General features: G+C 47.4%; 1 protein-coding gene and 1 pseudogene across 8 annotated transcripts in view; one reads left to right on the forward strand and one right to left on the reverse strand.

Annotated features, from left to right (window-relative positions):
* The window catches only part of LOC130211171 (zinc fingers and homeoboxes protein 2-like), a 72908-nt gene that overhangs the window by 20258 nt on the left and 28650 nt on the right, over nt 1–24000 (forward strand). For 7 of the 8 annotated variants that reach the window (XR_008834982.1, XR_008835010.1, XR_008834963.1 and 4 more), the window contains one exon: nt 6997–7120. The exons of the other annotated variant lie outside the window; for it this stretch is intronic. The gene's annotated coding sequence lies outside the window, so the exon portion shown is untranslated. The remainder of the gene's footprint in view (nt 1–6996; nt 7121–24000) is intronic. 8 annotated transcript variants of the gene reach the window in all.
* Nucleotides 13479–24000, reverse strand: part of LOC130189969 (H-2 class I histocompatibility antigen, Q10 alpha chain-like) — a 103894-nt pseudogene continuing 93372 nt past the window's right edge.

Below are 24000 nucleotides of genomic sequence, written 5' to 3' on the forward strand. Positions count from 1 at the left end.
CGCTAAAGACGCCCTCGCCTCTAAAGACGCCTCGCCCCTAGAGACGTCCTCGCCTAAAGACGCCCCGCCCCTAGAGACGGCCTCGCCCTAAAGACGCCTCGCCCCTAGAGACGGCCTCGCCCCCTAGAGACGTCCTCGCCCCTAAAGACGTCCTCCCCCTGAGACGGCCTCGCCCCTAAAGACGCTCGCCCCTAGAGACGCCCTCGCGCCCTAGAGACGGCCTCGCCCCTAAAGACGCCCGCCCCTAGAGACGGCCTCGCCCTAAAGACGCGCCCCCTAGAGACGGCCTCGCCCCTAGAGACGCCCCGCCCTAAGACGTCCTCGCCCCTGAGACGTCCTCGCCCCTAGAGACGGCCTCGCCCTAAAGACGGCTCGCCCCTAGAGACGGCCTCGCCCCTAAAGACGTCCTCGCCCCTAGAGACGCCTCGCCCCTAGAGACGCCTCGCCCCTAAGACGCCTCGCCCCTAGAGACGCCTCGCCTAGAGACGTCCTCCCCCCCTAGAGACGTCCTCAACCCCTAAAGACGGCCTCGCCCCCTAGAGACGTCCTCGCCCTAGAGACGTCCTCGCCCCCTAGAGACGGCCTCGCCCCTAGAGACGCCTCGCCCTAGAGACGGCCTCGCCCTAAAGACGCCTCGCCCCTAGAGGCCTCGCCCTAGAGACGTCCTCGCCCCTAGAGACGCCTCGCCCTAGAGACGCCTCGCCCTAAAGACGTCCTCGCCTAGAGACGGCCTCGCCCCCTAAAGACGTCCTCGCCCACTAGAGACGGCCTCGCCCTAAAGACGTCCTCGCCCCCTAGAGACGGCCTCGCCCCCTAGAGACGTCCTCGCCCCCTAGAGACGGCCTCGCCCCCTAAAGACGGCCTCGCCCCCTAGAGACGTCCTCGCCCCCTAAAGACGTCCTCGCCCCCTAGAGACGTCCTCGCCCCCTAAAGACGTCCTCGCCCACTAGAGACGGCCTCGCCCCCTAAAGACGTCCTCGCCCTCTAAAGACGTCCTCGCCCCCTAGAGACGCCCCCTAGAGACGTCCTCGCCCCCTAGAGACGTCCTCGCCCCTAGAGACGCCTCGCCCCTAGAGACGTCCTGCCCCTAGAGACGGCCTCGCCCCTAAAGACGCCTCGCCCCTAGAGACGCCTCGCCCCTAGAGACGCCCTCGCCCCTAGAGACGCCCTCGCCCCTAGAGACGCCTCGCCCCTAAAGACGGCCTCGCCCTAGAGACGCCCTCGCCCCTAGAGACGTCCACGCCCCCTAAAGACGGCCTCGCCCCCTAGAGACGTCCTCGCCCCCTAAAGACGGCCTCGCCCCCTAAAGACGGCCTCGCCCCTAGAGACGTCCTCGCCCCTAAAGACGGCCTCGCCCCTAGAGACGCCTCGCCCCTAAAGACGCCTCGCCCCTAGAGACGTCCTCGCCCCTAGAGACGCCTCGCCCTAAAGACGGCCTCGCCCCTAGAGACGTCCTCGCCCTAAGACGTCCTCGCCCTAGAGACGTCCTCGCCCCCTAGAGACGGCCTCGCCCCCTAAAGACGTCCTCGCCCCCTAGAGACGTCCTCGCCCCCTAAAGACGGCCTCGCCCCCTAGAGACGGCCTCGCCCCCTAGACACCCCCTCGCCCCTAAGACGCCTCGCCCCCTAGAGAAGGCCTCGCCCCTAAAGACGTCCTCGCCCCCTAGAGACGTCCTCGCCCCCTAAAGACGTCCTCGCCCCCTAGAGACGGCCTCGCCCCCTAAAGACGTCCTCGCCCCCTAGAGACGTCCTCGCCCCCTAAAGACGTCCTCGCCCCTAGAGACGCCTCGCCCCTAGAGACGCCTCGCCCCTAAAGACGCCTCGCCCCTAGAGACGCCTCGCCCCTAGAGACGGCCTCGCCCCTAAAGACGCCTCGCCCCTAGAGACGCCTCGCCCCTAGAGACGGCCTCGCCCCTAGAGACGCCCCTCGCCCCTAGAGACGCCCCCTAAAGACGCCCCTAGAGACGCCTCGCCCCTAGAGACGGCCTCGCCCCTAAGACGCCCGCCCCTAGAGACGGCCTCGCCCCCTAAAGACGCCTCGCCCTAAAGACGCCCTCGCCCCTAGACGGCCTCGCCCCCTAAAGACGTCCTCGCCCCCTAGAGACGGCCTCGCCCCCTAGAGACGGCCTCGCCCCCTAAAGACGTCCTCGCCCCCTAGAGACGGCCTCGCCCCCTAAAGACGTCCTCGCCCCTAGAGACGGCCTCGCCCCTAAAGACGCCTCGCCCCTAGAGACGGCCTCGCCCCCTAGAGACGGCCTCGCCCCCTAAAGACGTCCTCGCCCCCTAGAGACGGCCTCGCCCCCTAAAGACGGCCTCGCCCCCTAGAGACGGCCTCGCCCCCTAGAGACGTCCTCGCCCCCTAAAGACGTCCTCGCCCCTGAAGCCCCCCTAGAGACGCCCCCTAAGACGGCCTCGCCCCTAAAGACGCCTCGCCCTAGAGACGGCCTCGCCCCTAGAGACGCCTCGCCTAAAGACGGCCTCGCCCCTAGAGACGCCTCGCCCCTAGAGACGGCCTCGCCCTAAAGACGTCCTCGCCCCTAGAGACGGCCTCGCCCCTAAAGACGCCTCGCCCCTAGAGACGGCCTCGCCCCTAGAGACGCCCCTACAGACGTCCTCGCCCCCTAGAGACGGCCTCGCCCCCTAAAGACGCCTCCCTCGCCCCTAGAGACGGCCCGCCCCTAGAGACGCCTCGCCCCTAGAGACGTCCTCGCCCCTAGAGACGGCCTCGCCCCTAAAGACGGCCTCGCCCTAGAGACGCCTCGCCCCTAGAGACGCTCGCCCCTAAAGACGCCTCGCCCCTAGAGACGCCTCGCCCCTAGAGACGTCCTCGCCCCTAGAGACGCCTCGCCCCTAGAGACGCCTCGCCCCTAGAGACGCCCCCCTAGAGACGCCTCGCCCTAAAGACGCCTCGCCCCTAGAGAAGGCCTTGCCCCCTAGAGACGGCCTCGCCCCTAGAGACGCCTCGCCCTAGAGACGGCCTCGCCCCTAAAGACGGCCCGCTCGCCCCCTGAGACGTCCTCGCCTAGAGACGTCCTCGCCCCTAGAGACGCCTCGCCCCTAGAGACGCCTCGCCCTAAAGACGGCCTCGCCCCTAGAGACGGCCTCGCCCCTAGAGACGTCCTCGCTAGAGACCTCGCCCTAAAGACGGCCTCGCCCCTAGAGACGCCTCGCCCCTAGAGACGCCTCGCCCCTAAAGACGCCCCCTAGAGACGCCCCGCCCTAGAGACGTCCTCGCCCCTAGAGACGCCTCGCCCTAAAGACGCCTCGCCCCTAAAGACGGCCCCCCTAAGACGCCTCGCCTAAAGACGCCTCGCCCTAGAGACGGCCTCGCCCCCTACAGACGTCCTCGCCCCTAGAGAAGGCCTCGCCCTAAAGACGCCCTCGCCCCTAGAGACGTCCTCGCCCCTAGAGACGGCCTCGCCTAGAGACGCCTCGCCCCCTACAGACGTCCTCGCCCCCTAGAGACATCCTCGCCCCCTAGAGACGTCCTCGCCCCCTAGAGACGGCCTCGCCCCCCAGAGACGTCCTCGGCCCCCAGAGACGCCTCGCCCTAGAGAAGGCCTCGCCCCCTAAAGACGTCCTCGCCCCCTAGAGAAGGCCTCGCCCCCTAAAGACGTCCTCGCCCCCTAGAGACGTCCTCGCCCCCTAAAGACGGCGAGGCCGTCCCTAGTCAATGTGTCGCTATGGAAATGCTTGGGTTGTCTGTGCACCTGAACGCACCGCGGGGCTCCTTTCTCAGTGGAGCAACAGACCGTAAAAACACCGCGTGTAGTAGCACACACACACACACACACACACACACACAGGGCTGTTTAGTGTCGGGTCTGTGGTGGATGAGGTCCTGAGGGGGATCCAGACTCTCTGGGAAAGACCTGTTTCACTGTCTGTCCTGCTGCGATGATCACACACACACACACACACACACACACACCGTTTCGATGCTGATGATCTGGATGTGTTTTGGCTCCAAAATAGACGTTTTATTTTGAAATCGAAGGCGTTTATTTAAATATGTATATAAATAAATATATATATTTTTTTATCTTGTGTGTTTTGTTGTTTTGCTTTTTATTTGGTTGTGTGAGAGAAGTTTATGCAATTTAAGGTTCTTTAAATATGCATCAGACAATAAGCAATAAAAACCAGGACGACATGAAAGGAAGCTCATGAACAATAAATAAATATAAACTCAGTGTTCTAATAAGTTGTGTTTAGTAAGAAGTAAGAAGCAGGCGGTAAACACCAGGCTGGTCTACAGGGGACCTCTGAGGGGCCGGGGGGGTCCCCGGGTCCACTTCCTGTTGTTGTTGTTGTTTCTAGTCACATGACCTGCCGGCTGTGAGATGAACTCAAAACAACATTCTCGTTATAGAGCCTCGTTATAGAGCCCCGTTATAGAGTCTCGTTATAGAGCCTCGTTATAGAGTCTCGTTATAGAGCCTCGTTATAGAGCCCTCGTTAGAGAGCCTCGTTATAGAGTCTCGTTATAGAGCCTCGTTATAGAGTCGTTATAGAGCCCTCGTTAGAGAGCCTCATTATAGAGTCGTTATAGAGCCTCGTTATAGAGCCCTCATTAGAGAGCCTCGTTATAGAGCCCTCGTTACAGAGCCTCGTTATAGAGTCTCGTTATAGAGCCTCGTTATAGAGTCTCGTTATAGAGCCCTCGTTAGAGAGCCTCGTTATAGAGCCCTCGTTAGAGTCTCGTTATAGAGCCTCGTTATAGAACCCTCGTCATAGAGCCTCGATATAGAACCCTCGGCATAGAGCCTCGATATAGAACCCTCGTTATAGAGTCTCGTTATAGAGCCTCGTTATAGAACCCTCGTTATAGAACCCTCGTCATAGAGCCTCGTCATAGAGCCTCGATATAGAACCCTCGTTAGAGAGCCTCGTTATAGAGCCTCGTTATAGAACCCTCGTTATAGAGCCTCGATATAGAGCCTCGTTATAGAACCCTCGTCATAGAGCCTCGATATAGAACCCTCGTTAGAGAGCCTCGTTATAGAGCCCTCGTTATAGAGCCTCGTTATAGAGCCCTCGTTATAGAGCCTCGTTATAGAGCCTCGTTATAGAGCCCTCGTTATAGAGCCTCGTTATAGAGCCTCGTTATAGAGCCCTTGTTATAGAGGCCTCGTTATAGAGTCTCGTTATAGAGCCTCGTTATAGAGCCCTTGTTATAGAGCCTCATTATAGAGCTTCGTTATAGAGCCTCGTTATAGAGCCCTCATTATAGAGCTTCGCTATAGAGCCTCGTTATAGAACCTCGTTATAGAACCTCGTTATAGAGCCTCGTTATAGAGCCTCGTTATAGAGCCCTCGTTATAGAGCCTCGTTATAGAGCCCTTGTTATAGAGCCTCGTTATAGAGCCTCGTTATAGAGCTTTGTTAAAGAGCCTCGTTATAGAGCCCTCGTTATAGAGCCTCGTTATAGAGCCTCGTTATAGAGCCTCGATATAGAGCCCTCGTTATAGAGCCTCGATATAGAACCCTCGTTATAGAGCCTCGTTCATTGCCACTTTCATTTCACTGCACACCCTGTGTGTGTATGTGACAAATAAAACATCTTGAATCTCTTGAATCTTGAATCGTTATAGAGTCGTTATAGAGCCTCGTTATAGAGCCCTCGTTATAGAGCCTCGTTATAGAACCCTCGTTATAGAGCCTCGATATAGAGCCTCGTTATAGAGCCCTTGTTATAGAGGCCTCGTTATAGAGTCTCGTTATAGAGCCCTCGTTATAGAGCCTCGTTATAGAGCCCTCGTTATAGAGCCCTCATTATAGAGCTTCGCTATAGAGCCTCGTTATAGAGCCCTCGTTATAGAACCTCGTTATAGAGCCTCGTTATAGAGCCTCGTTATAGAGCCCTTGTTATAGAGCCTCGTTATAGAGCCTCGTTATAGAGCCTCGTTATAGAGCTTTGTTAAAGAGCCTCGTTATAGAGCCCTCGTTATAGAGCCTCGTTATAGAGCCCTCGTTATAGAGCCCTCGTTATAGAGCCTCGATATAGAGCCCTCGTTATAGAGCCTCGATATAGAAGCCTCGTTATAGAGTCGTTATAGAGCCTCATTATAGAGCCTCGTTATAGAACCCTCGTTATAGAGCCTCGATATAGAGCCTCGTTATAGAACCCTCGTTATAGAGTCTCGTTATAGAGCCCTCGTTAGAGAGCCTCGTTATAGAGCCTCGTTATAGAGCCTCGTTATAGAGCCCTCGTTAGAGAGCCTCGTTATAGAGCCTCGTTAGAGAGCCTCGTTATAGAGTCTCGTTATAGAGCCTCGTTATAGAGCCCTCGATAGAGAGCCTCGTTATAGAGCCTCGTTATAGAGCCCTTGTTATAGAGCCTCGTTATAGAGCCTACATCTTTTTGTAGTCCAGCAACGCGTTTCAATTCCAGCTCTTTTCAAAGTCTTTTCAAAATAAACTTCGTCACAGGAAACAATTTATTAGATGACATTATTTTGAAATAGTTTGTTCATGAGAAGATGGAGAAATACGTGTAAAATATCGTAAAATACTTATTTAAGTTGAGGAAAAGATCGGGAAATAATAAGTTTGGGAAAGGATACATGCATACACATATCATCAGCACAAACACACACACACACTCACACACTCACACACACAGCAAGTAGAGAGTATTTCGTAAACACAATAATTACAATTTCAACCACTCAATGTTGCATGATGATGATTTGCTTTGATGAGAGAAACACATCTGCAACACACACACACTCACACACACACACACACTCACACACGCTTTCATTGATCTGTATTTGTCTGTTCATACGTTTAATTAGAAGGACATTCGCATTAACTTCTTCTCTCCATCTCTTCCTCCCTCTCCTCTCAGTTTTGGCTCATGTTGCCACGGTAACCACAGCCTCAATTCTTGTATTATTATTTCGGGCCAAGTTGTAGTGGGGCAGTTTTTTAAGGATTGTGTTGGGCTACTCGCACACACACTAACATCCCTCTCTGCTTACAAATTACCCAGAGTGCCGCTGGCCTGAGGATCGTCCAGGAGAGAAGGAGAACGAAGCGGTGGCACAGTGATTGGAGGAGGAGGCGGAGAGCCTCTAGTGGAGCCCGACCCCCCACCCCCCCTCTGAGGACGTGCAGTGAGTCGCCGCTTTTATCTTATTTTGGTGGGGCATGTTGTATTCACTTTGTCGGTATCTGCGGAGGTCTTTTATTCTGAAATACGGACGTGAGAACTTCCTGTTGGGCGTCAGAAAGAAATCCGCTCAGTTTTCAGTTTCATGCCCGAAAAAAGAAGTTGAAGTCTGGACGATGACGTTGAGCGTCGGCTGAGAGGGAAGTCCAGGGCCTGAGTCGTGGTGGGTTCAATGGCGGCTACTGGCTACTGGCTACTTGCTTGAGGCTACTGGCTAGTGTTTAGTGGAGAGAGGTGTGACTCCTCGGTTCCTTCAAGGCGGGAAGGAAACGACAGTCTTGAAGATCTCCGCTGCGTTCTCTTTGGCGCCGCCGGTGGCAACTCGCGGTAAGTGCAGGCGTGTGTTTTTGGATCTCACACTAAAAGTTACTCCAAATATTTGTGCGCTTCTTTTTTTAGCAACTCCAGTCAATTTCTGCCAATACGGTATTTTCAAAATAAAGCTCTGGTCCGGTCTCTGAGCCCTCGTGTCTCGCGGCATGACTCGTGGATGCTGTCCGTCCTCATGAACCAGCTCGTCAGCATGACTACGCAAAATAAATAAAAACGGCATAAGGGCGTGAGCTCAGTGTGAGCGCGTTTTAAACCCATAAAAAACGGGCGTCGCCTTTTCCGTGTTTTTTTTCCTGCCGAGTCATGAACGCCGGAAAAGAGTTAGAAAAATAAATATTTGATACGTATTCAGTTTCTTTCAAACTCTTCAAACCGGAGCTGCTGACGTTTAGCCGACGCGTCTCTCGCTCTGTTCGGTTTGGTGTCCGGCGCCTGGAGGCGCTTCCTGCCGCTCTGGACTTGAGGGTTCACTGAGACTCGGTGGGTCTGAAACGAAGACGTTGGATGAGTTTCATTTGCGCTGTGAGGAGAGCGTGTCGATGTCTGCGTGTTGATCCGATTGATGTCTCCGTAACGACGGCACAAAGTCTCCGGAGCGCCGCGCTGAACGAAGGGCGCCGACTCGTTTAGAGGCGGAGCCTTAAACCCCAGAGATCCGTTCAGAGCCTCTGAGTCACGAGGTCGGACCCACCGGGAGAGGAAGAAAGGGGTAAATCAGGGGGGGGGGGGGGGCCAAGAGAAGCGAGTTGTTCTGTTTTTACCCAGGATGCACTGCTGCGTAGGAAGGAAGGTTCAAATCGCATCTTTTGGTTTCCCCAAATGCATCTCACTCACGGGGGAAGGGCGAGAGACATCTGAAGAGAGAGAGAGAGAGGAGTTGCACCTGGAAGGTAGAGAGAGGTAGAGGGGTAGAGAGAGAGAGAGGTAGAGAGAGAGAGAGGTAGAGAGAGAGAGAGGTAGAGAGAGAGGTAGAGAGAGCGGTAGAGAGAGAGAGGTAGAGAGAGAGAGGTAGAGAGAGAGAGAGAGGTAGAGAGAGTAGAGAGAGAGCGGTAGAGAGAGAGGTAGAGAGAGAGAGAGCGGTAGAGAGAGAGAGGTAGAGAGAGAGTAGAGAGAGGTAGAGAGAGGTAGAGAGAGAGAGAGAGCGGTTGTGCAATTTATTTTTGGGACGAGCAACGAGTCGAACAGCGAGGTTCTGAGGAGGAGAGTGATCACATCTGGAGCCGGCAGGGAGGTCCTGAGCAGAGGAAAGCTGCCCGGCAACAGGCGGCCAGAGAACTAGTGCTCTCCTCTGGTTGTATAGAAGTCTATGCTTCATGTGTTGAAGCTGCATTCTCTCTCCTGACCACCAGGGGGCTCCTCTGGTTGTATAGAAGTCTATATAGTGACTCTACTTCTCTTGATGTATTCCCTCAGTAAACATTGTAAACATGAGTTTATGTCTCAGTCTCTAGTTTCAAGTCTTCTTCTATACAGCATGATGTCATCATTTAGTACATGATGAGTCACACAGACCATAAAGGGGCGGGGCTACTTGGTGATTGACACCTCAGTCCATACATGGTCACTTCCTGGAGGAGCGTCTTCTCTCCTCATGAAGGAACGTCAGAAACGTTTCAACCTGGTGCACCAGACAGATAATTATACCGTAAACGACATCATCACTATTTCAGACTCCGCCTCCTCGTTTATTACACGAGGAACGTTTGTTAGTCACACAAGTGAAGACCTATCAGAATTAAAGTTAACCTTAAATACAATTATACAACGATTATAATAATTTGAGGTTTTTTTGTTGTTGATCCATTTCTATGGAAACAGTGCAATCTTATTTCATGGAGTGACAATTTACAATCATTAAAATATATTTTTTTGAAGTTGAAGTTCTTTGAACATTACAGTTACAAAAAATGTAAGACAATTTAATTTATATTTCCAATATTTTTTGGAAAAAATGTACCGTGTATTTATATATATATATATATATAAATAAAATAAAAAAATATATATATACAAAAATATTTTTTTAAAGCTCAATTAATATATATATATATATATATATATATATATATATATATATATAAAATGTAGATTTACCTTTTTTTATATATATACTTTACGACCTCTCCTCTGCTCTGTGATCTTCAGGGACAGTTCCTCTGATTCCTTGTCACATGACCGTTGGTCCCACACGACTCCATCATGGCTTCACAGATACTTTGAGGAACTCAGAATGTAATGTTCTTTACAGGATCGAATTAAAGCGAACAGTTTAAGTTGTGTTCAAGGACCGGGTTCAATTGACCATAAGGCCTTTTTTTGGCGGCGGCGTTGATGTCTGGAGCGGGATCTGAGATGGGCGGTGGGAGCGCTGCCGGTACCTCCACCACCGCCGGAGGAGGTACCGGCAGCGTGGGAGAGAATGACTCAGTGTGTGTGTGTGTGTGTGTGTGTGGCCCCGCTGCTGAACTTCACCACAACACTCCCACCGACACACCTGCGCCGAGCCGTTTGTTCTTCTTCTGCGGTGTTTTGTCGGCGGTTGTAGCTGCAGACGTGTTCTGTGCGGTTCCTCGGAGGTCTCGGCTGTTCGCTGTTTCTCTCTCGCCCCTCGGCTGTGAGATGTTTCTCTCTCGCCCCTCGGCTGTGAGATGTTTCTCTCTCGCCCCTCGGCTGTGAGATGTACTCGTGGGTGTTCCGAGTTGAGAAATGTGGCATCGGAAATGTGAGCACGGATCCGACCTCCGCCGTTCCGTCTCCGTGTCGGATCTGTAGCGATGCTCGCAGCGTGACTGAGTTGAGATGTAACACTGCGGCGCGGCGTGAAGGCCTCTACACAGCGGGGGTGGCAGGGAGAAACCACACGGAGGTGGGAAATACTACAGCAACACTCACACAGCAACACGTCGGATGAAGAAGAGCCGGAGGACACGACTTTCACCCAGGAGACCGCTGTGTGGGTCTCACAGGAAACCAGCACATCGTTGCGTTACATTGTTACATTACATCGTTGCATTACATTGTTACGTTACATCATTGCGTTACATTGTTATGTTACATCGTTACATTACATCGTGACGTTACATCGTTACGCTACATCGTTACGCTACATCGTGACGTTACATCGTGACGTTACATCGTGACGTTACATCGTGACGCTACATCGTTACGTTACATCGTGACGTCACATCGTGACGTCACATCGTGACGTTACATCGTGACGTTACATCGTGACGGTACATCATTACGCTACATAGTTACGTTACATCGTGACGTCACATCGTGACGTTACATCGTGACGTTACATCGTGACGTTACATCGTGACGTTGCATCGTGACGTTACATCGTGACGTTGCATCGTGACGTTACATCGTGACGTTACATCGTGACGTTACATCGTGACGTTACATCTAGGGCTGCAACTAACGATTATTTTTGATAATCGATTAATCGGTTGATTATTTTATCGATTAATCGATTAATCGGATAAAAAAACAAAAACACTTTAATTTTCAACCCTTTATTCAAAACAGGGTCCGTACGGTCATGGAAAACCTGGAAAAGTCATGGCATTTTTAAATGGCTATTAGCAGGCCTAGAAAAGTAATTGAAAAAAATAAAATCCCAAAATATTTGGAAAAGTAATGCAAATTTGTTTTATTCAAATGTTAATTTACACGGTATATATGCGGTATGCTTTGGAATTCTCATTGTTATTTTAAATACTACATCTTCTCACTTTGTCACGTATAGACAGAGTTTTCACAAAATGTTTAATCATGGAAATGTGGTTTAAAGTCATGGAAAGGTCCTGGAGATCCACTGGTCACCACGGTGATGAACCTGTTCACTGGTCACCATGGTGATGAACCTGTCCACTGGTCACCATGTGATGAACCTGTTCACTGGTCACCATGGTGATGAACCTGTTCACTGGTCACCATGGTGATGAACCTGTCCACTGGTCACCACGGTGATGAACCTGTTCACTGGTCACCATGGTGATGAACCTGTTCACTGGTCACCATGTTGATTAACCTGTTCACTGGTCACCATGGTGTTGAACCTGTTCACTGGTCACCATGTGGATGAACCTGTTCACTGGTCAGCATGTGATGAACCTGTTCACTGGTCAGCATGTGATGAACCTGTTCACTGGTCAGCATGTGGATGAACCTGTTCACTAGTCACCATGGTGATGAACCTGTTCACTGGTCATGAGGATGAACCTGTTCACTGGTCACCATGGTGATGAACCTGTTCACTGGTCATGAGGATGAACCTGTTCACTGGTCACCATGGTGATGAACTGTCACAAACAGACTGACAGCTTTCCTCTCCTGAGCAGTGGTCCCCATGTGGCCCCCTGAACAATATCAGAGACGCGTTCCCATTCATTATTTTTGTCACCTGGCCCGCTGCCGTTGAGATTACAGTGAGACGCGGAAAAAATGTGAAGTGGTGCTCTTCACAATAAAACATCTTTGATGGGCGTGTCGCGTCTCGGCCAATCAGCGTTCAGATGTCGACAGCGTTTGGGAAGTTAGGTTAGCTTGAATGTTAGTCCGCTACATCTGCTGCTGGCACGCTGCACGGTGTAGCGATGCTAACAAAGTACCCGTACGTTAAACACGATGTGATTTAGCATATTTTTAGTATCGATACTTCATTAAAAGAGCGATCAGAGCGCACGCTGCTCCGCTCCGTTAAATGCTGTCTGCACGCGCAGCGCAGCGCTCACACAGCGAGTGGGGGCGGGGCTTATCTCCGTTGCCTTTCTCCGTGGAAAAATATTTTCCGCTCTCCGCCACAGAATAAATAGTTTCAAGTTTCAAGTTTCAAGTTTCAAGTTTCAAGTTTTTATTGTCACATCCCCTTTTATACAAGTATAATCGGTTTGTGAAATTCTTATGTGCAAAACACCCGACAGCAGTAGCAGACTAAAAAAAAGAATAAGAATGAGAATAAACTATACAATATCCACACAAAAAAAGAAGAAAGTATTAACAATATATATATAAAACAATGTAATAGAATATACATCATGACAATATATATATATATAAAACAATGTAATAAAATATACACTTTTTTGAGACAATATATATATATATATGTATATACATACAATATATATATACAATATATATATATATAAAACAATGTAATAAAATATACATCATGGCCATAGATATTCACAGAATATGTTCTGGTGTATAGTGTTAATGAGGGTCTCAGTCCTTGTTCAGCAGCCTGATGGCCTGACTGAAGAAGCTGTCCCTCAGTCTGTTTGTGCGGCACTTGATACTGCGGTATCGCCTGCCTGACGGTAGAAGGGTGAACAGTTTGTGGCCGGGGTGGTTATTGTCTTTCAGCATCCGTTTGGCCCTGGCCACGCACCGCTTGGTGTATATGTCCAGGATGGAGGAAGCTCACCTCCAACGATGTACTGTGCCGACCGCACCACCCTCTGTAGTGCCCTACGCTCCAGGGCGGTGCAGTTCCCGTACCAGACGGTGATGCAACCTGTCAGAACACTCTCGATGGTACTGGTGTAGAATGTTCTGAGGATGCGGGGCCATGTTGAATTTCCTCAGTCGCCTAAGGAAATACAGGCGTTGTTGGGCCCTTTTCACCACGTGAGTGGTGTGCGTGGTCCATGTGAGGTCCTCGGAGATGTGCACGCCGAGGAACTTGAAGCTGCTGACCTCTCTACTGCAACTCCGTCTATGGAGATGGGGTGTGCTCTTCTCTCCGCTTCCTGTAGTCCACGATCAGCTCCTTGGTCTTCTTGACGTTGAGGACGAGGCTGTTCTCCTGGCACCACTGTACCAGTGATCCAACCTCCTCCCTGTAGGCTGTCTCGTCGTCGGGTGATCAGCCCCAACACTGTTGTGTCGTCAGCAAACTTGATGATGACGTTGGAGCTGTGCATGGCCGTGCAGTCGTGGGTGTACAGGAGTAGAGGAGAGGGCTCAACACGCATCCCTGAGGGGCTCCCGTGTTGAGGGTCAGCGGCTCTGAGGTGGTACTGCCCATCCTCACCACCTGGCGGCGGCCCGACAGGAAGTCCAGTATCCAGCTGCACATGGTAGAGTGCAGGCCTAGACCTCTGAGCTTGGTGTCGAGCTTGGCGGGAACAATAGTGTTGAACGCTGAGCTGTAGTCCACAACCAGCATTCGCACAACAGTTCCTCCCTCCAGGTGGGAAAGGGCGGTGTGAAGTGCCATGGCAATTGCGTCGTCGGTGGATCTGTTTTGACGATATGCAAATTGCCATGGGTCCAGCATGGCAGGCAACATGGAACAAATGAAGTCCTTGACCAACCTCTCGAAGCATTTACTGACAATCGAGGTGAGGGCTACGGGTCTCCAGTCATTCAGGCAGGTTACCTTGGGGTGTTTGGGGACAGGCACAATGGTGGACATCTTGAAGCTCTCAGGAACAACAGCCTGGGACAGGGAGAGGTTGAAGATGTCTGCGAAGACTCCTGCCAACTGGTCTGCACATGCTCTGAGGGCTTGCCCCGGGATGTGGTCGGGACCTGCCGCCTTCCGGATGTCCACCCGCTTGAAGGCTCTGCGCACGTCAGCCTCTGAGATGATCAGCAGGCTGGTCTCCTCGGGCGGCGCTGCCTTCGGCGGGCTGCCGTTCACATCGAACCGAGCAAAGAATGTATTTAGCTCGCCTGGGAGGGAGGTAGAGGAGTTCTCTTCACCGCTGGTTCTCCCTCTGAAGTCCGTGATTGTCTGTAGCCCTTCCACACACCTCTCACGTCATGGCTCTTGAGCTTTTCCTCCACCTTGTTCCTGAACTCCCGCTTGGCAGAGCCGATGGTCTTACGGAGGTCGTGGGCTCTTTGTATTCCGCCATATTCCCGGAGTCAAAGGCGGTGTTACGCGTCGGAGTGCAGCGAACATCGGCATTTATCCACGGTTTCTGGTTGGGATAACCGAACCGACTTGGTAGGAACAACGTCATCTATGCATTTCTTGATGAACCCGTGACTGAGGACGTACTCACTGACGTTGTTGTCCGACGCGACCCTGAACACATCCCAGTCAGCACGTTCAAAACAGTCCTGTAGCATAGACTCCGATTGGTCCGACCAGCGTTGCACTTCCTTCACAGCGATTGGTTGCTGCTTAAGCCTCTGCCTGTAGGCGGGAGTAGTTGGATGGAGCGGTGGTCCGATTTGCGAACGGTGGGCGGAGGAGGGCTTTGTATCCATCCCGGAAGGGAGTGTAGCAGTGGTCGAATCCGCTCCCCGCGTGTTGCTTGTTATGTGTTGGTAGAACTTCGGAGAACTTTCTTCAGGTTCGCTTTGTTGAAGTCCCCGCCACAATGAAAGCAGCCTCGGGTGTGCCGACTCCTGCTCGCTGATCGCCCGTGAGTTCCATCAGCGCTATGTCCGTGTTAGCTTGAGGCGGAATGTACACAGCAGTTACGGTGACTGTTGTAAACTTCTTGCGGTAGCCAGAATGGTCGACACATGAGCATTAGGTACTCCAGGTCCGGGGAACAGAACGACTTGAGAGTATGTACATGACTTTGGTTGCACCAAGATCTGTTTATCATGAGACATACCCCCCCTCCACGATCTTTACCAGAGAGAGTCTTTGTTCTGTCCGCGGTGGACGGAAAATCCTGCCAGCTCGATGGCTGAGTCGGTAACCTCCTCCGACATCCATGTCTCCGTAAGGCAGATGCTGCAGTTGTCCTTAGTTTCCCGGTGGAATTGAATACGAGCCTGTAGCTCGCATAGCTTATTGTCCAAAGACTGTACATTTGCCAGTAAAATGGTGGGTAGTGGGGGTCGATTGGCTCGACGTCTCAGCCTAACCAGCACGCCAGCTCGCTTCCCCCTCCGTCGGCGACGTTTGCGTGAGATCGCGCCTAAAATGGACGGAGATAGTTCCGCTACTGTTCCTGGCGGGACGTCCGAGTAAGAGTTGAAAAACTCTGGTAGGCGGCGAGCAACTGCCGATCCAATCTCCAGAAGTGTGCATCTGTCGTACGTTAACTGGCTGCTAACGTTTTGTGCAAAAATAGTCGCAATAAGAAGAATAAATAACAAAAAACTACTACAAAATCCGGGAGCTCGCAACACAGCAGCCATCACGTACGGCGCCATATCACTGTATACTGTGACTTTAACCACGTTGTCTACGTTATCCTCTTGTGGAAATGCCACACACGTCGTGACATGTAGCGCCCTGGTGTCTGGGTTCATAACGTCACCCGGAGGCGCACTCAGCTCCGTGAATGTCTCCGACGACGTGAATGACTTCCGCATCCAGCGCCACGTGAGCAGCAGCAGCCAATTAGATTCATCAACAGAGGAGCAGCTCAGCGCTGATTGGCTCTCACAACGCAGCGTTCCATCTCTCGCTCCGCTCTGGTTTCTCCTGCGCCGCTCTGCGCTCAAATCAACTTTGTTTATACTCCGTGACTTATTGAGCACCGTAATAATCGCGCGACACAACGAATCGATAATGAAATTCGTTGCCAACTATTTTAATTATCGATTTTATCGATTCGTTGTTGCAGCCCTAATCATTACATCGTTGCGTTACATCGTTACATTACATCGTTGCGTTACATTGTTGCGTTACATCGTTGCGTTACATTGTTGCGTTACATTGTTGCGTTACATCGTGACGTTCAATTCAATTCAGTTTATTTGTATAGCCCAATTTCACAAATTACAAATTTGCCTCAGTGCTTTACAATCTGTACACATAGACATCCCTAACCTTTGACCTTTGACCTCACATCAGATGAGGAAAAACTCCCAAATAACCCTTCAGAGGGAAAAAAAGGGAAGAAACCTTCAGGAGAGAACAGAGGAGGATCCCTCTCCAGGATGGACAGAACAATAGATGTCATGTGAACAGAAGGACAGATTTAGAGTTTAAATACATTCAATGAATATGACAGAGTGTATGAATAGTTCATAGTAGGCATATTCCACGATGGAGACCTCCACGATCCATCAGGCAGATGGCGGTGGGGAGGAGGAGTGGGCGGAGTCTCAACAGGACAGTGGCGTAATCAGGAGCAGGAATTCCACGACCCAGACCTCGATGATCCATCAGGCAGATAGGATCTATGCCGTCTCATAGGGTCCGATGACCCCATGAGACGTGAAGTCAAAAGGACTCCGGGGAGAAAGCAGAGTTAGTAATGTGTGATGGAGAGATGAAAATTGATCTTAAGGAGAGAAAGAGGAGAGGTACTCAGTGCATCCTAAATCCCCCCAGCTATAAGCCTATAGCAGCATATCAGGGCTGGACCAGGTGAACCTGATTCAGCCCTAACTATAACTCTGTCAAGAGGGAAAGTCTTCAGTCTCTAAACCTTTGTGTTGCCTTTGGGTTTTTTTAACTTCAATCAATATTATCCCCCGCTTTAGAAATTTGACCCCATTCAATGTTTTTTAATGTCGTTCTTTTTGTGTTAGTCAACAAAAACAAACAAAAAGCCTAAACAATGAAACTTGGAAAAAATTGAATATTTTTCTGGGTTTTAATTTATTGCGTCAATTGAATTAAAGGGTAAAATATGTTAGTAAATTTAAAGGGAACAGGAGGGTGAAACATTGAATCGGGTCAAATTGACCCGAAGCAACACAAGGGTTAAACGAGGTGACTGTGTCTGCCTCCTGGACTGAAGGTGGAAGCTGGTTCCATAAAAGAGGAGCTTGATAACTAAAGGCTCTGGCTCCCATTCTACTTTTTAAGACTCTAGGAACTACAAGTAGCCCCGCATTTAGTGAGCGTAGCTCTCTAGTGGGGCAATATGGTACTACAAGCTCCTTAAGATATGATGGTGCATCACCAATCAAGGCTTTGTACGTTAAGAGAAGAATTTTAAAAGTGATTCTTGATTTTACTGGGAGCCAGTGCAGAGCAGCTAGTGCAGGAGTGATGTGATCTCTTTTCTTAGTTTAGTGAGAACACGAGCTGCAGCATTCTGGATCAACTGGAGGGACCTAAGAGACTTATAGAGCAGCCTGAAGACATGCTTGAATTTTACCGAGTTGGTTGCTCTCCTCTGGTTTTATCGATAGATATAGTTGAGTATCATCTGCATAACAATGAAAGTTTATGGAGTGTTTCCTGATAATATTGCCCAAAGGAAGCATGTATAAGGTAAATAAAATTGGTCCAAGCACAGAACCTTGTGGAACTCCGTGATTAACGTTGGTGGTTATCGAGGCGTCATCGTTTACAAATACAAATTGAGATCGATCTGATAAATAGGATTTAAACCAAATTAGTGCCGTGCCTGAAATGCCAATCGACTGCTCCAGTCTCTGTAATAGGATGTCATGGTCAATGGTGTCGAATGCAGCACTAAGGTCTAACAAGACCAGGACAGAGAGGAGTCCTTTATCTGCTGCCATTAAGAGGTCATTTGTAATTTTACTGATTGAAATTTCTCAAATAAACTATGATGATGTAGAAAGTCGCACAACTGATTTGCAACCACTTTCTCGAGGATCTTGGAGAGGAAGGGGAGGTTAGAGATCGGTCTGTAGTTAGCCAACACCTCTGGATCCAGAGTGGGCTTCTTCAGGAGAGGTTTAATAACAGCCACTTTGAAGGAGTGTGGTACGTGGCCTGTTAGCAGAGACACATTGATAATATCTAATAGAGAGCCGCCAATTAAAGGCAAAACGTCTTTAAGCAGCCTCGTCGGGATGGGGTCCAAGTGACAGGTAGACGTGTTCGAAGTAGAAACCGTTGAAGATAATTGATCACGGTTGATGGGAGAAAAGCCCTCCAAATATACACCAGGGCATACAGCGGTTTCCAAGGCCATTCCACTTGAGGACAGATTGGCACTGGTTAAGGGCAAGAGATTATTAATCTTGTCCCTAATAGTTAAAATCTTTTCATTAAAGAAGTTCATAAAGTCATTACCACGAAGGTCTATAGGAATGCTCGGCTCCACAGAGCTGTGACTCTCTGTCAGCCTGGCTACAGTGCTGAAGAGAAACCTGGGGTTGTTTTTATTTTTTTCTATTATTGATGAGTAATAGGCTGCTCTGGCATTACGGAGGGCCTTCTTATAAGTTTTAAGACTATCTCGCCAAACTAAGCGGGATTCTTCCAGATTAGTTGAACGCCATATGCGTTCAAGCTTTCGTGACGTTTGCTTCAGTTTGCGGGTCTGAGGGTTATACCAGGGAGCAAACCTCCTCTTCCTCACTGTCTTCTTCTTCAGAGGGGCTATCGAGTCCAGTGTCATTCTCAGAGAGCCTATGGCACTGTCAACAAGATGATCAATCTGGGACGGACTAAAGTTAGACCAGGAGTCCTCTGTTATATTGAGACGTGGTATCGAATCAAATACAGAAGGAATCGCTTCTTTAAATTTAGCTACAGCACTGTCAGTTAGACATCTGGTGTAGAAACTTTTGACTAACGGAGTACACTCCGGTAGTATAAATTCAAAAGTTATGAGGTTGTGGTCTGACAGAAGAGGATTCTGTGACAAGACGTTCAAATGCTCAATGTCAACGCCATAAGTAAGAACAAGATCAAGCGTGTGGCCAAAGCTGTGAGTGGGTTTCTGTACTCTCTGACAGAAGCCAATCGAGTCCAACAATGAGATGAATGCAGCACTAAGGCAATCATTATCAACATCCACATGGATATTAAAATCTCCTACAATAATAACTTTATCAGTTTTAAGAACCAAACTTGATATAAATTCTGAGAATTCAGATATAAACTCTGAATATGGACCTGGTGGCCGGTACAGAATCACAAATAGAATTGGCTGTAGTGTTCTCCAGGTTGGATGTGAAAGACTAAGAACAAGGCTTTCAAATGAGGTGTAGTGTAATTTTGGTTGAGGATTAATTAATAGGCTCGATTCAAAGATGGCTGCTACTCCACCTCCTCGACCGGTGCCTCGAGGAACGTGAGTATTAATATGACTTGGAGGAGTCGATTCATTCAGGCAGACATATTCTTCATGGCTCAGCCAGGTTTCAGTTAGACAACATAAATCAATATGATTATCTGATATTAAATCATTTAGTAACACAGCTTTAGATGACAGAGATCGAATATTTAGGAGACCACATTTAATAGACCTATTTTGTTGCACTGCTGAAATAATGGTGTTAACTTGAATAAGGTTATTGTGTACGACTCCTCTTCTGCTTTCTTTTGATAGAATTAATTTAAGTTTAAGTGGCTGTGGGACAGACACAGTCTCTATGGAGTTACATCGTGACGTTACATCGCTACGTGACTAAAATGAACGGTTCATAAAGCAGAAGTTGTGAAGTTCTCAGTTCTGAATGAAGCTCCTCCGTTTGCTGCCGGTTCCGTCTGTCATCAACTTGAGGCCCCTGAGGGCTTGAAGGGTCTCTCAGGACCCGATCCCACGAAGAGGAGGAGCTCTGGGTCTGAGCTCTGGGTCTAAGCTCCTCCTCCTGACTCAGGAACACTGGAGTGTATCCGTGATGAGGCCACGGTGGAGTCAAGCGTTTCCAGAGTAATGTTAGAATTGTTTGTTCCGGAAGGTTCCCGCCAACGCATTTGTTCAATTTTGTTAAGTGCCACTCAGGAGAAATCCCTCAAACTCTCAAATTGATTTTGTTGTCGTGAGGGATGGAGGAGGGGGGGGGGGGTGTTAGAGAAATGCAGATTTGACATGTTTAAAAGAGCTAAACTAACAGCAGAGATGGAGATTTTAAAGGTAACCAATCCAATTACAGTTGGACGACATGTGGTTGCCGGGCAGACTGCAGACGGGGAGCCCGGCGGCCCTCGCCCGGCCCGCTGCTCACCACCAGCGACTCCTTCGACCTCCTGGAGGCTTCTGCCAAGAAAATGTTGGTTCATAGTTGGGAGAAATTGGCAGATAATTTTAAACATGAGGAGACAAAAAGTTTGTTTGTGAAAGTTTCAGAAGATGCTCATAATGAGGGAGAGAATATAATAAGAAGCCATGTCTGGCGTTTCCAGAAATTGATTTTTTTGTTTGTGCTTTCAAAAGTAATCTCACGCCGGCCTAAAAACTAATATTCTGGCACAATTGAAGCAGTTTTATCTGATTTTGTTTAGTTTCCAGATATTCTTTTCAAATGTTTTTCTTTAAAATGCAAATTAAGATATGAGATTAGAAAACCACAGGCCAAAGATATGATATTAACATGAAACTAAAAAACACATCAATATTATAGTCAGAAAGTGAAATGCAGGAAGAGAAATATGAAGAATGACATAAAACAAACACGTCGATACTCCAATTAACTCTGAATTATTATGGATTTAAATCAAATGAGTTGCAGAGGAAATTATTATTCAAGGCTGACGAAAACAAAAATATATATATTTATTTATATAAAAGTATATATAGATATATTTATATATCTATATATATATATTTATACATGAATATATGTATATAGAAATATATGTATATATTTATATTTAACAACACCTATATACAGGACTGTCTCAGAAAATTAGAATATTGTGATGAAGTTCTTTATTTTCTGTAATGCAATTAAAAAAACAAAAATGTCATGCATTCTGGATTCATTACAAATCAACTGAAATATTGCAAGCCTTTTATTCTTTTAATATTGCTGATTATGGCTTACAGCTTAAGAAAACTCAAATATCCTATCTCTAAATATTAGAATATCATGAAAAAGTATACTAGTAGGGTATTAAACAAATCACTTGAATTGTCTAATTAACTCGAAACACCTGCAAGGGTTTTCTGAGCCTTGACAAACACTCAGCTGTTATAAATCTTTTTTTTTACTTGGTCTGAGGAAATATTAAAATTTTATGAGATAGGATTTTAGAGTTTTCTTAAGCTGTAAACCATAATCAGCAATATTAAAAGAATAAAAGGCTTGCAATATTTCAGTTGATTTGTAATGAATCCAGAATGCATGACATTTTTGTTTTTTTAATTGCATTACAGAAAATAAAGAACTTTATCACAATATTCTAATTTTCTGAGACAGTCCTGTATATATATATATAAGTATATACCTGTATATATATATAAATATTTTCGTGTATATATACAGGACTGTCTCAGAAAATTAGAATATTGTGATGAAGTTCTTTATTTTCTGCAATGCAATTAAAAAAACAAAAATGTCATGCATTCTGGATTCATTACAAATCAACTGAAATATTGCAAGCCTTTTATTCTTTTAATATTGCTGATTATGGCTTACAGCTTAAGAAAACTCTAAAATCCTATCTCATAAAATTTTAATATTTCCTCAGACCAAGTAAAAAAAAAGATTTATAACAGCTGAGTGTTTGTCAAGGCTCAGGAAACCCTTGCAGGTGTTTGAGTTAATTAGACAATTCAAGTGATTTGTTTAATACCCTACTAGTATACTTTTTCATGATATTCTAATATTTAGAGATAGGATATTTGAGTTTTCTTAAGCTGTAAGCCATAATCAGCAATATTAAAAGAATAAAAGGCTTGCAATATTTCAGTTGATTTGTAATGAATCCAGAATGCATGACATTTTTGTTTTTTTAATTGCATTGCAGAAAATAAAGAACTTCATCACAATATTCTAATTTTCTGAGACAGTCCTGTATATGTATATCTAAATATTTATATATACATTTAAATATTTGTATATATATTTAAATAAATATATATACATATTTACATACAAAGATATATTTATATTTATACATATTCACGTATATTTATCTATTTCTTAATATTTATATATATATATAGATATATATTCACAAGTATATATATTTATATCAATATATTTATATAAATATTAACGGAGGGAATGCTGCTGTGTCATTGGTTTATATGCAGAAACATATTTACATGTTTAAATATGAAAAGTCCCGGTGGTGAGGTCCCTCCTCCGGAGCGCCGCGGTCTCCGGCCGGCTGGAGACGTTCTGCTGGGAAATACTTTCGGAAAAATTACCGTTCCAAATTTCCGAGGTGGAGCGCTGCCACCGTCAGACAGTTTAGGGAGAGCCGCGGTGAGAGGAGCGCTTTGGGTCACCTCCTGCTGGGAGGCAATCTGTCAGAGGGGGGGGATGTCTACCACACACACAGCATTTCTATATATGCACATGGGATTCTTCTTCTTCTTCTTCTTCTTCAGAGAATTCTCTCTCTCTCTACCCCCCTCTCTCTACCCCTCTATCTCTCTCTCTACCTTCCAGGTGCAACTCCTCCCTCTCTCTCTCTCTTCAGGAATATTCACGTTGCTATTTGTTTAAATGTTGATGACACGGGTTATATATACACTACCGTTCAAAAGTTTGGGATCACTTAGAAATGACTTTATTTTTCAAAGAAAATCACTTTTTTTCAATAAAGATAACATAAAATTAATCAGAAATACACTCTCTACATTGTTAATGTGGTAAATGACTATTCTAGGTGGAAACGTCTGGTTTCTAATGAAATATCTCCAGAGGTGTATAGAGGCCCATTTCATCATCACTCCAGTGTTCTAATGGTACATTGTGTTTGCTCATCGCCTTAGAAGACTAATGTCTGATTAGAAAACCCTTGTGCAATTATGTTAGCACAGCTGAAAACAGTTATGATGGTGATATAAGCTATACAACTGGCCTTCCTTTGAGCTTGAAGCTTGAAGAACAAAATTAATACTTCAAATATTAATCATTATTTCTAACCTTGTCAATGTCTTGACTATATTTTATATTCATTTGATAAATAAAAGTGTGATTTTTCATGGAAGACACAAAATTGTCTGGGTGATCCCAAACTTTTGAACGGTAGTGTATATATACACATAAATGTATATTTATATATAAATAAATATATATATATGCACATAAATGTATATTTATATATAAATATACATGTATGTGTATATATATAAATATATTTATATATATTTATACACGTATGTATATATATATATGTGTATGTATATACATATATTTATATATATGTATATTTATATATGTATATATATATATGTATGTGTATATATATGTATGTATATATATTTATATATGTGTATAAATGTATATTTATGTATGTATATATATGTATATTTATATATGTGTATGTATATATTTATATTTATTTGTGTATATATAATGTATATTGATGGCCTGGAAAACATCTGCGCAGCATTAACTTTGTTAATGTCCTGTGAGGCCTGGGAGGAACATCCTGATCCTCCTCGTAAGGCTTCCCCTTGGGGGGGGGGGGGGGGCGGGGGGAGAAGAGAGGGGAGGGGGGGGGACTTTGATACCTCCCTCTCGGTGCCGGCGGCAGCTCTACGTCATTCGTTGGTTCAGAGTGTTGCTGCCGCGGCCCTCGGGCAAGGCAGCACTCGTGGTGTCTTTGAGGGACTCTGGTGAACTCTGGAGAGTCAGGTGGTGCTGAAACGCTCCCTGATTGGTCGATGGACACGGCGCTGACTACACTACAAGGTACACTGTGTGTGTGTGTGTGTGGGGGGGTGGGGG

This window comes from Pseudoliparis swirei, chromosome 1, assembly GCF_029220125.1.
Source record: "Pseudoliparis swirei isolate HS2019 ecotype Mariana Trench chromosome 1, NWPU_hadal_v1, whole genome shotgun sequence".
NCBI lineage: Eukaryota > Metazoa > Chordata > Actinopteri > Perciformes > Liparidae > Pseudoliparis > Pseudoliparis swirei.